Genomic DNA, 9,332 nt, shown 5'->3' with positions numbered 1-9,332 from the left:
CACGCACCTTTTTGGTGCGGGTGCGGTGGGATTTGGACCATACAAAAATGAATAGGCTCAAATCGCACTGCAAATAATCGCATGTAATTTGAACAGGAAAGTGATGTGATTCCTGTCCGAATCACATGTGGTTACCAGCACCGCACAAGTGTGAACCTAAGCAAATTTTCTAGCAAACAAAAATGCAGATTTTAACGTGTGCGAGAAAAAAAAAAATTCCCCTGGTAGGTAATGGGTTAAAAAAAATTAGATACAAAAAATGAGAGAACTTTCTAATATCTGTAAGAGTGAGTCCCAGTTTATATAAGTAATTCGCTGTGCTGTTCTGTATTGTAGATGTAGACCTCTCTAGGTGGTCACGTGAACCCCATACTATGACTACACCGGGCGGCCGCCAGACGAAAGGCGCATGCGCAGAGTTGCACCAATCGCAGAGCTGGCCGGGCGGAAAAGGAAAGAGATGTGGGGACGCTAAGAAATATGGCGTTCTCCTCGGAATGTCTGACAGAACCGGTGTTGCAACACCGGAACACGGTGAGTGGTTTTCCAATGCTGAGGCCGCGCTGTAATGATATAGAGGCCTGTGTTGTGTGTGACGTTGTGTTATCGCGGGGCTTTGTATTGTTTTGTAGCGACAGGTGTGTAAGGTGAGCGCTGCTCTCTCCTCACTTCTAATGCTTCCTGGGATGTCTGCCCTCACCATAGAGAGGACACAAAGTGCTGACTATGGAGGACAGATCTGTCCCCGGCTCCTGTGTACGTTATTCTGGCCGCTACCACCTGCTGCACCACATATGTCCCCGCCCTGTGTGCCCTGCTGCCATCACTTGGCACACCTCTCACCTCATTCACAGCCTCCTATTTTCTCATAACGGATTCCTTTTAGGCCCCATTCACACTATGTGTGCTTTTCTTTGATTTGTCCTCATGGAAAAACATGTGTAATGTTCGCACTACAATGCGTTTGTATAATATTGCAACACATTGGATGACCCTGCATGTCACCATGCAGCCGGCTGCTGTGTAGAGACATGAAGTGTCACTTTGTGTGCTTCACATAAAGTTCTAACAAGGGGGGTGGGGGGGTAAAAAAGGAGCTGTGTGGTGCGTTAAACCGTGCATCACGTCCCCTCTGCTGCACAGCCTGCAGTTGAAAAAAAGCTCCTGCATGCTAAATGGCTGCAGTTCTATCAAGAAATGCCTCTGGGTCTGCGCAATACCAAATGTCCCTCCAGCTGGTATGTTGATCAGCTAGCGTGACATCAACAGAGCACATGCGCAGATCGTCGGAGGCATTATCCGACGCTATGCAAACTGCGGGGAGAATGTAGTTGTCAGATTGAGCCCCGCTGTTGCAGGGCGGGTTATAGGCATGTCTAAACGCTTGCCAACCACCAACCGTCGTTATACTGCGGCATGTTGGCTCGCTCCCACAAGTCGGCTCATGAACTCAATTTTATGGGTGCGTGCGTGCGCGCGCGCTCCTTGAGGTCCACCCGCGATCGTTCCCCCGCAGTGACAGAACGGGGATCTGCCTGTGTATACAAGGCACATGCAGGAAGACGGACCTGTGTGTTTCCCCGGTCACACAGTCTCTCACACAATCTCCCATACAGTTGGAAAACAGGGAACACATTTAACCCCTTGATTGCCCCAATGTTAACCCCCCTTCCCTGCCAGTGTCATTAGTACAATAACAGTGCATGTTTTTAGCACCGATTACTGCAATAATGTCACTGGTTCCCCAAAAAAGTGACAAAAATGTCCGATCTGTCCGCCACAATGTCACAGTCCTGGTAAAAATCACTGATTGGCGCCATTACTAGTAAAAAAAATAAAAATAAATAACAATGGCATAAATCTCTCCACTGTTTTGTAGACGTGATAACTGTTGCGTAAAACCAATCAATATACGTTGGTTTTTTGTTTTGTTTTTTTTTTCCTTCAAAAATATGTAGCAGAATACATATTGGCCTGAATTGATAGACACTTTTTTTTTTTTTTTTTGGAAATGTTTTATAGCAGAAAGTAAAAAAATATATATATCATTTTTTTTTTCTTCAAAAAATGTCACCATATTTTTATTTATAGCGCATACAATTAAAACCGCAGAGGTGATCAAATACCACCAAACGAAAGCTCTATTTGTGGGGGGGGGGGGAACAACAATTTTGTTTGGGTACAGCTGAAGTGATTAAGCTTGGGTTTTGTGTGAGTTGCAACACGCCCTTGGACACAAGCAAAACCTGCCGTTGAGCACACATCCCTTGTTGAATACTGGCTGCCGAATACTGTCTCCCGTTAAAAATGGAAGGGGTGATTTTGCGGCGAATCCAACGCAGAGACCACTTTTATCTGAAAGCCGACCGCCTGCTCTTGAAGAGGATACCCGGTGTGGCAGCTAGCTGCCGCCCTAACGATTTTCCTCTTCAAACAGCTGACGTATGACAGCGGGCGTTCGGCAGAAGTCAATACAAAGTAGTCGCCCCAGAGTAGTGCAGGAACCCTTGTCCAAGTCGGAGCATCTTGAGTCGCACCGATTAGAACGGTTCCATTGCCCTTAACTACTTGGTAACCGCCCTATAGCCGAAATACGGCTACAAGGCGGTTACCTAACTCTAGGAGGGCGTCAATATACGTCCTCCCAGAGAGTCACAATTGCGCGCCCGAGCGGGCGCGCACACGCGATCACCGGCGCTCGGCGGGTCCACGGGACCCGCAGCAACACGGATCGCGGTAAGGAGCCAATGGAAGCGGCTCCTTACCACGTGATCGCGCCGTCCAATGACGGCGCGATCACTTGTAAACAAACCGGCGTCATGTAATGACGCCGGTTCCTCCCTCTCCTCTCTGTACCGTTCGGTACAGTGTGAGAGGAGAGGGAGGGGGGGGGGGATCGGGCGGCAGCAGCAGCCGCCGCACTGTGGGCTGGATCTGTGACAATTGCAGTCACAGATCCAGCCATCCCTGCGCAATACTCTGCAAAATAAAAATAATGATGAGTGCAATACTCTGCAATACCCCACCCCATACTCTGCAATACCCCACCCCATACTCTGCAATACCCACCCTGGGGGGGTGGGGTATTGCAGAGTATGGGGTGGGGTATTGCAGAGTATGGGGTGGGGTATTGCAGAGTATTGCACTCATCATTTTTTTTATTTTACTCTGCAATACCCACCCCCCCCATACTCTGCAATACCCACCCACCCATACTCTGCAATACCCACCCCCCCATACTCTGCAATACCCACCCATACTCTGCAATACCCCCCCCATACTCTGCAATACCCCCCCCATACTCTGCAATACCCCCCCCATACTCTGCAATACCCCCCCCCATACTCTGCAATACCCCCCCCCATACTCTGCAATACCCCCCCCCATACTCTGCAATACCCCCCCCATACTCTGCAATACCCCCCCCCATACTCTGCAATACCCCCCCCCATACTCTGCAATACCCCCCCCCCATACTCTGCAATACCCCCCCCCCATACTCTGCAATACCCCCCCCCCATACTCTGCAATACCCCCCCCCATACTCTGCAATACCCCCCCCCATACTCTGCAATACCCCCCCCCATACTCTGCAATACCCCCCCCCATACTCTGCAATACCCCCCCCATACTCTGCAATCCCCCCCCCATACTCTGCAATACCCCCCCCCATACTCTGCAATACCCCCCCCCATACTCTGCAATACCCCCCCCCATACTCTGCAATACCCCCCCCCATACTCTGCAATACCCCCCCCCATACTCTGCAATACCCCCCCCCATACTCTGCAATACCCCCCCAATACTCCGCAATACCCTCAATACTCCAATACCTTGCAATACGTCGCCTATGGGGATTTTTAAGTAGCAACGTTTGGCGCAATTTCACGAGCGTGTGCAATTTTGAAGGGTGACATGTTGGGTATCTATTTACTCGGCGTAACTTCATCTTTCATATTATGCAAAAACATTGGGCTAACTTTACTGTTTTTTTTTTTTTTTTAAGCACAAAACTGTTTTTTTTTTAAAAACACGCGTTCAAAAAATTGCTGCGAAAATACCGTGCAAGATAAAAAGTTGCAACAACCGCCATTGTATTCTCTAGGGTCTTTGAAAAAAAAGCATATATAATGTTTTGGGTTTCTATGTAATTTTTTTAGCAAATAAATGATGATTTTTACATGTAGGAGAGAAATGTCAGAATTGGCCTGGGTGCTCCAGAACGCCTGATGGTGCTCCCTGCATGTTGGGCCTCTCTATGTGGCCACGCTGTGTAAAAGTCGCACACATGTGGTATCGCTATACTCGGGAGGAATAGCAGAATGTGTTTTGGGGTGTAATTTGTAGTATGCATATGCTGTGTGTGAGAAATAACCTGCTAATATGACAGAAACTAGATTTTTTTTTTTTTTTTTTACAGAATTTTCAGTCTTTTTTTCTTTTATAGCGCAAAAAATAAAAACCGCAGAGGTGATCAAATACCACCAAAAGAAAGCTCTATTTGTGGGAAAAAAAGGACAAAAATTTCAGATGGGTACAATGTTGTATGACTGAGTAATTGTCATTCAAATTGTGAGAGCACCGAAAGCTGAAAATTGGTCTGGTGATTAAGGGGGTTTTCGTGCCCAGTGGTCAAGTGGTTAATGGTGTACGACTTGTCATGTGACTTTGTTGCATTATGAACTGGGGCTAAAGCAGAAGTAAACCCATCGATATAACAGTTTGAAAAAACAGTTATGTTCTGTCTCCTGCCAGGAATGTAACTCACATTGGATGTGCTCTCAAACAAACTGTTAAACCATCCAATGGCTGGTATCTTAACAGATCACATGTGCAGTACTATGGCATTTGAAGATTAAACATAGGCTAAGATGGCAGCTTCCTTGGCTGAAAACAATAGGAGGGTTTACTTCAACTTCAAAGAAGATTCTGTGTGTTGCAGAAATGTGCAAAATTGGCTCTTGTGCATTGCAGTGCCTGGTTCACATGTAAATGTGCATGTTTGTCCATTGTAATAGGCTGCCCTACCCTTGAGCAATGTGTGTTGAGCACTTCACCACCGGAAGGATTTGCCCCCTTCCTGACCAGGCCCTTTTTTTGCGATGCAGCACTGTGTCGCTTTAACTGACGATTGCGCGGTCGTGCAAAGCTGTACCTGAACAAAATATTATTTTTTTTCCCCACAAATATAGCTTTTTTTTTTTTTGGGTGGTATTTTATCATCTCTATGGTTTGTATTTTTTGCGCTAAAAAAAAAAAAGCGACTATTTTGAAAAAAAAGCAATTTTTTTTTGCGATAATAAATATCCCAAAAAAATAATTTCTTCCTCAGTTTAGGACAATATGTATTCTACATATGGTTGGTAAAAATCGCAATAAGCGTATATTGATTGGTTTGCGCAAAAGTATCACGCCTACAAAATAGAGGATAGTTTTATAGCATTTTTATTATTTTTTTATTAGTAATGGTGGCGATCTGTGATATATGTGATATCATTTACACTTTCAAAATTACAGAAAACAAAAAAATGGCGTCTGCAAAAGTTTGGGCACCCTGCAGAATTTATAGCATGCACTGCCCCCTTTGCAAAGCTGAGACCTGCCAGTGTCATACATTGTTCTCAATCATCGTCTGGGAAGACCAGGTGATGTCAATCTCAAAGGTTTTAAATGCCCAGACTCATCTGACCTTGCCCCAACAATCAGCACCATGGGTTCTTCTAAGCAGTTGTCTAGAAAACTGAAACTGAAAATAGTTGACGCTCACAAAGCTGGAGAAGGCTATAAGAAGATGGCAAAGCGTTTTCAGATGTCAATATCCTCTGTTCGGAATGTAATTAAGAAATGGCAGTCATCAGGAACAGTGGAAGTTAAAGCAAGATCTGGAAGACCAAGAAAATATCAGACAGAACAGCTCGCAGGATTGTGAGAAAAGCAATTCAAAACCCACGTTTGACTGCACGATCCCTCCAGAAAGATCTGGCAGACACTGGAGTTGTGGTACACTATTCCACTATAAAGAGATACTTGTACAAATATGATCTTCATGGAAGAGTCATCAGAAGAAAACCTCTTCTACGTCCTCACCACAAAAATCAGCGTTTGAACTTTGCAAATGAACATATAGACAAGCCTGATGCATTTTGGAAACAAGTTCTGTGGACCGATGAGGTTAAAATAGAACTTTTTGGCCGGAATGAGCAAAGGTACGTTTGGAGAAGAAAGGGCACACAATTTAATGAAAAGAACCTCTGTCCAACTGTTGGGCGTGGATCAATCATGCTTTGGGGTTGTATTGCAGCCACAGGGAACATTTCACAAGTAGATGTAAAAATGGATTCAATAAAATTTCAGCAAATTTTGGATGGTAACTTGATGCCATCTGTGAAAAAGCTGAAGTTAAAGAGAGGATGGCTTCTAAAAATGGATAATGATCCTAAACCCACCTCAAAATCCACGGGGAATTACATCAAGAGGCGTAAACTGAAGCTTTTGCCATGGCCTTCACAATCTCCTGACCTCAACATAATTGAAAATCTATGGATAGACCTTAAAAGAGCAGTGCGTGACAGACAGCCCAGAAATCTCAAAGAACTGGAAGACTTTTGTAAGGAAGAATCGGCAAAGATACCTCAAACAAGAATTGAAAGACTCTTGGCTGGCTACAAAAAGCATTTACAAGCTGTGATACTTGCCAAAGGGGGCAGTACAAGATATTAACTCTGCAGGGTGCCCAAACTTTTGCAGACGCCATTTTCTTTTGTTTTCTGTAATTTTGAAAGTGTAAATGATGGAAATCTAACCTTTTTTGACTTGTAAGAATGTCTAATCTGTAATTTGATTTTTCCATCTTTCCTTGGCTTCGTTTTTGCACATACAAATTTTTACCTGGGGTGCCCAAACTTTCAATCCCCACTGTATATTCTGTGAGGCATAATGAGTCTTTTGAATGTGTGTGGGGGGAGGCACTGTAGAGCACAGCAAATCAAGCCCACACATTCTGCTTCAAAGTGTCTCCCTCCTCTCCTTATATGCCGTATCGGTGCGAGCTAAACCCGGCATGATGCCATATTTTTTATATGCAAACTTATCTTTTAAGGCATGGGTCCTCAAACAATGGCCCTCCAGTGGTTCAGAACTACAATTCCCATCATGCCTAGTCATGTCTGTGAATGTCGGTTTTACAATGCCTCATGGGACTTGTAGTTCTGCAACAGCTGGAGGGCCGTAGTTTGAGGATCCCTGTTTTAAGGCCTTCATACAGGGTGTTTGTCACATAGCCCCACCTGTACAACTACCTGTGTGTATATGTGTGTGTATATGTATATGTATGTATATATATATATATATATATTAAATTTTATTGTACAATGACATATTCTCGTACATTATAACTTGGTCACATTGGCGAACAAACTTGGAGCCAAGTAGTTACAACATGTACACTAGATCAGGTAGAAATGTCCAGATTCAAGCAACAATAAACAAAACCAGTGACATAACTTGCACATGTCCTCCATTGAGTAACATCTCTTACTATCCTACCGCCTGACATATCAGCAGACTTCCACATCTATCCCCATTCATATTACAACTATCGTACCTATCTCACCGCCACTTGTCCCTAAACTTTCTCAATCCATCCCGCCCACACTTTCTCAAATTTTTTAGGGCATTCTCTAGCTATATAGGTAAATTTGTACATCGGTAGGGCAGTGTTCACTAATTTCATTCATCCTTGCAGAGTTGAAGGTGACGGGTTCTGCCATTTGAGAGCCAGTGCCTTCTTGGCATAACAAAACAGTATTCTAAGCAGGGTTTTCTGCGGGGTGGATATTTTTTCTTCCTCCAGATCTCCTAAGAGACATCTGGCCGGAGAGTAAATATTTGGGAGTTCCAGGGCATCCTCTAAAAATGACAGGATTTCCCTCCAAACGTTTCCCTCAGCTGCATGACAGCGAGAACATTCTGGGGAGTCCCCCCTACCCATTCTATGTAGTCTCAGGGGGTATAGTATATTCTATGAAGAAAATTAAACTGAGTCAGCTTATCCCTGGCCAAAATCATTGAGGGCACCAACGTGTCTAAGGCCTCTGACCAAGTCTCCTCCAAGAGGGATGGTATGTCATCCCGCCATTGTGTCGCCACCCTCTCCATTCTAGGGGAGGAAGATGTTATCATGAAATATCTAGAAATCGGCTTCGTATGATCCCCATCAGTGAGTACCATCGCCATACTGGAAGGGGAGAGCTCCACCTCCGTACTCAGACGTCACTGCATGACACAGCTGAAGATAGCGAAAAAAGAACGTGTTGGGAATTCCATATTCATTCCGTTAGTCCAAGAAGGTCCTAAAAACCCCATCCCTGAATAGCTGATGGGCATTTTTAACCCCATAAGCCGCCCAGCATGATCCCTCCGGAACTTTAACAATCTCGTGCAGCTGTGGGTTGTGCCACAAAGGAGCGTTAAGGGAAGCTGCCAGACTAGTCCCGCCCTGGCATTACAGATATGAAATATTTTGTAGGACAGTTTCTTAGGGATATAAATCAGTGCGTGCCAAAAACAGGTACAGAAACCTGGGCAAGTAAACCATTTTAAATATGTTAATTCGCTAGAGGAGGCTCAGCGGTAGCTTAGCCCATGTCTACAGACTTTCCCTCAAACTCTTCTTCATTGGAGCTAGGTTGTTAACCACATAGGTACTGATTGGTAGTTGGACATCAACCCCCAGATACCGAAACGTAGAAACCACCTTCAGGGGGATCCCTGCGAGCGGCCCCGGGACATATGCGGAATCAAAAGGGAAAAGAATGGATTTATTCCAATTTACTCTGAAACCAGAGAAACGTCCAAATTATGAGATTTTGTCCAGAGCAGAGGTCAACAAGCCCCCTGCCTCGGCCAAATACAGGAGCATGTCGTCAGCATAGAGGGATGTTTTTTCCTCCAGTTCATTGACCATGCATCCCCGGACATCTCCATCCGCCCTTAGTAGAGCCGCCAGCGGCTCTATGGCCAGGGCAACCAAGAGGGGCGAAAATGGGCACCCCTGCCGTGTGCCCCTAGCTATGTGGAATGAGTCTAACGGTGTTTACCATAAGCCAAGCTCGAGGTTCAGCATACAATACCTTGTTCCCTTAAGTTATTTGGCTCCTGGTCCTGTTTGTCTGACCTCTCTTCTATCGCCTCTACTCTTGACAGTAGGTGTCCTAGGTCAGTTCTTAATATATGAATTTCACCTTTTTTTCACAAGAAATTAACTTCACCTTTAATAGCGTTTTCAAGTCGCAGTAACATCTCAGACCTTTCCCCTTTTGTTGGAATTTGTG

The 9,332-nt window shown here is 44.9% G+C and overlaps 1 protein-coding gene across 2 annotated transcripts in view; it reads left to right on the top strand.

Moving 5' to 3' along the window:
• The first annotated feature begins 417 nt into the window (after positions 1 to 417).
• The window catches only part of BFAR (bifunctional apoptosis regulator), a 46,714-nt gene continuing 37,799 nt past the window's right edge, over positions 418 to 9,332 (top strand). Inside the window, exon 1 of one of the 2 annotated variants that reach the window (XM_040356870.1) lies at positions 418 to 534. The gene's annotated coding sequence lies outside the window, so the exon portion shown is untranslated. The remainder of the gene's footprint in view (positions 535 to 9,332) is intronic. The other variant, XM_040356871.1, reaches the window with a different exon arrangement.

The sequence above is a fragment of the Rana temporaria genome, chromosome 6 (genome assembly GCF_905171775.1).
Source record: "Rana temporaria chromosome 6, aRanTem1.1, whole genome shotgun sequence".
Taxonomy (NCBI): domain Eukaryota; kingdom Metazoa; phylum Chordata; class Amphibia; order Anura; family Ranidae; genus Rana; species Rana temporaria.
The sequence above is the reverse complement of the archived record's forward strand: the minus strand, read 5'-3'. Positions and strand labels throughout refer to the sequence as shown.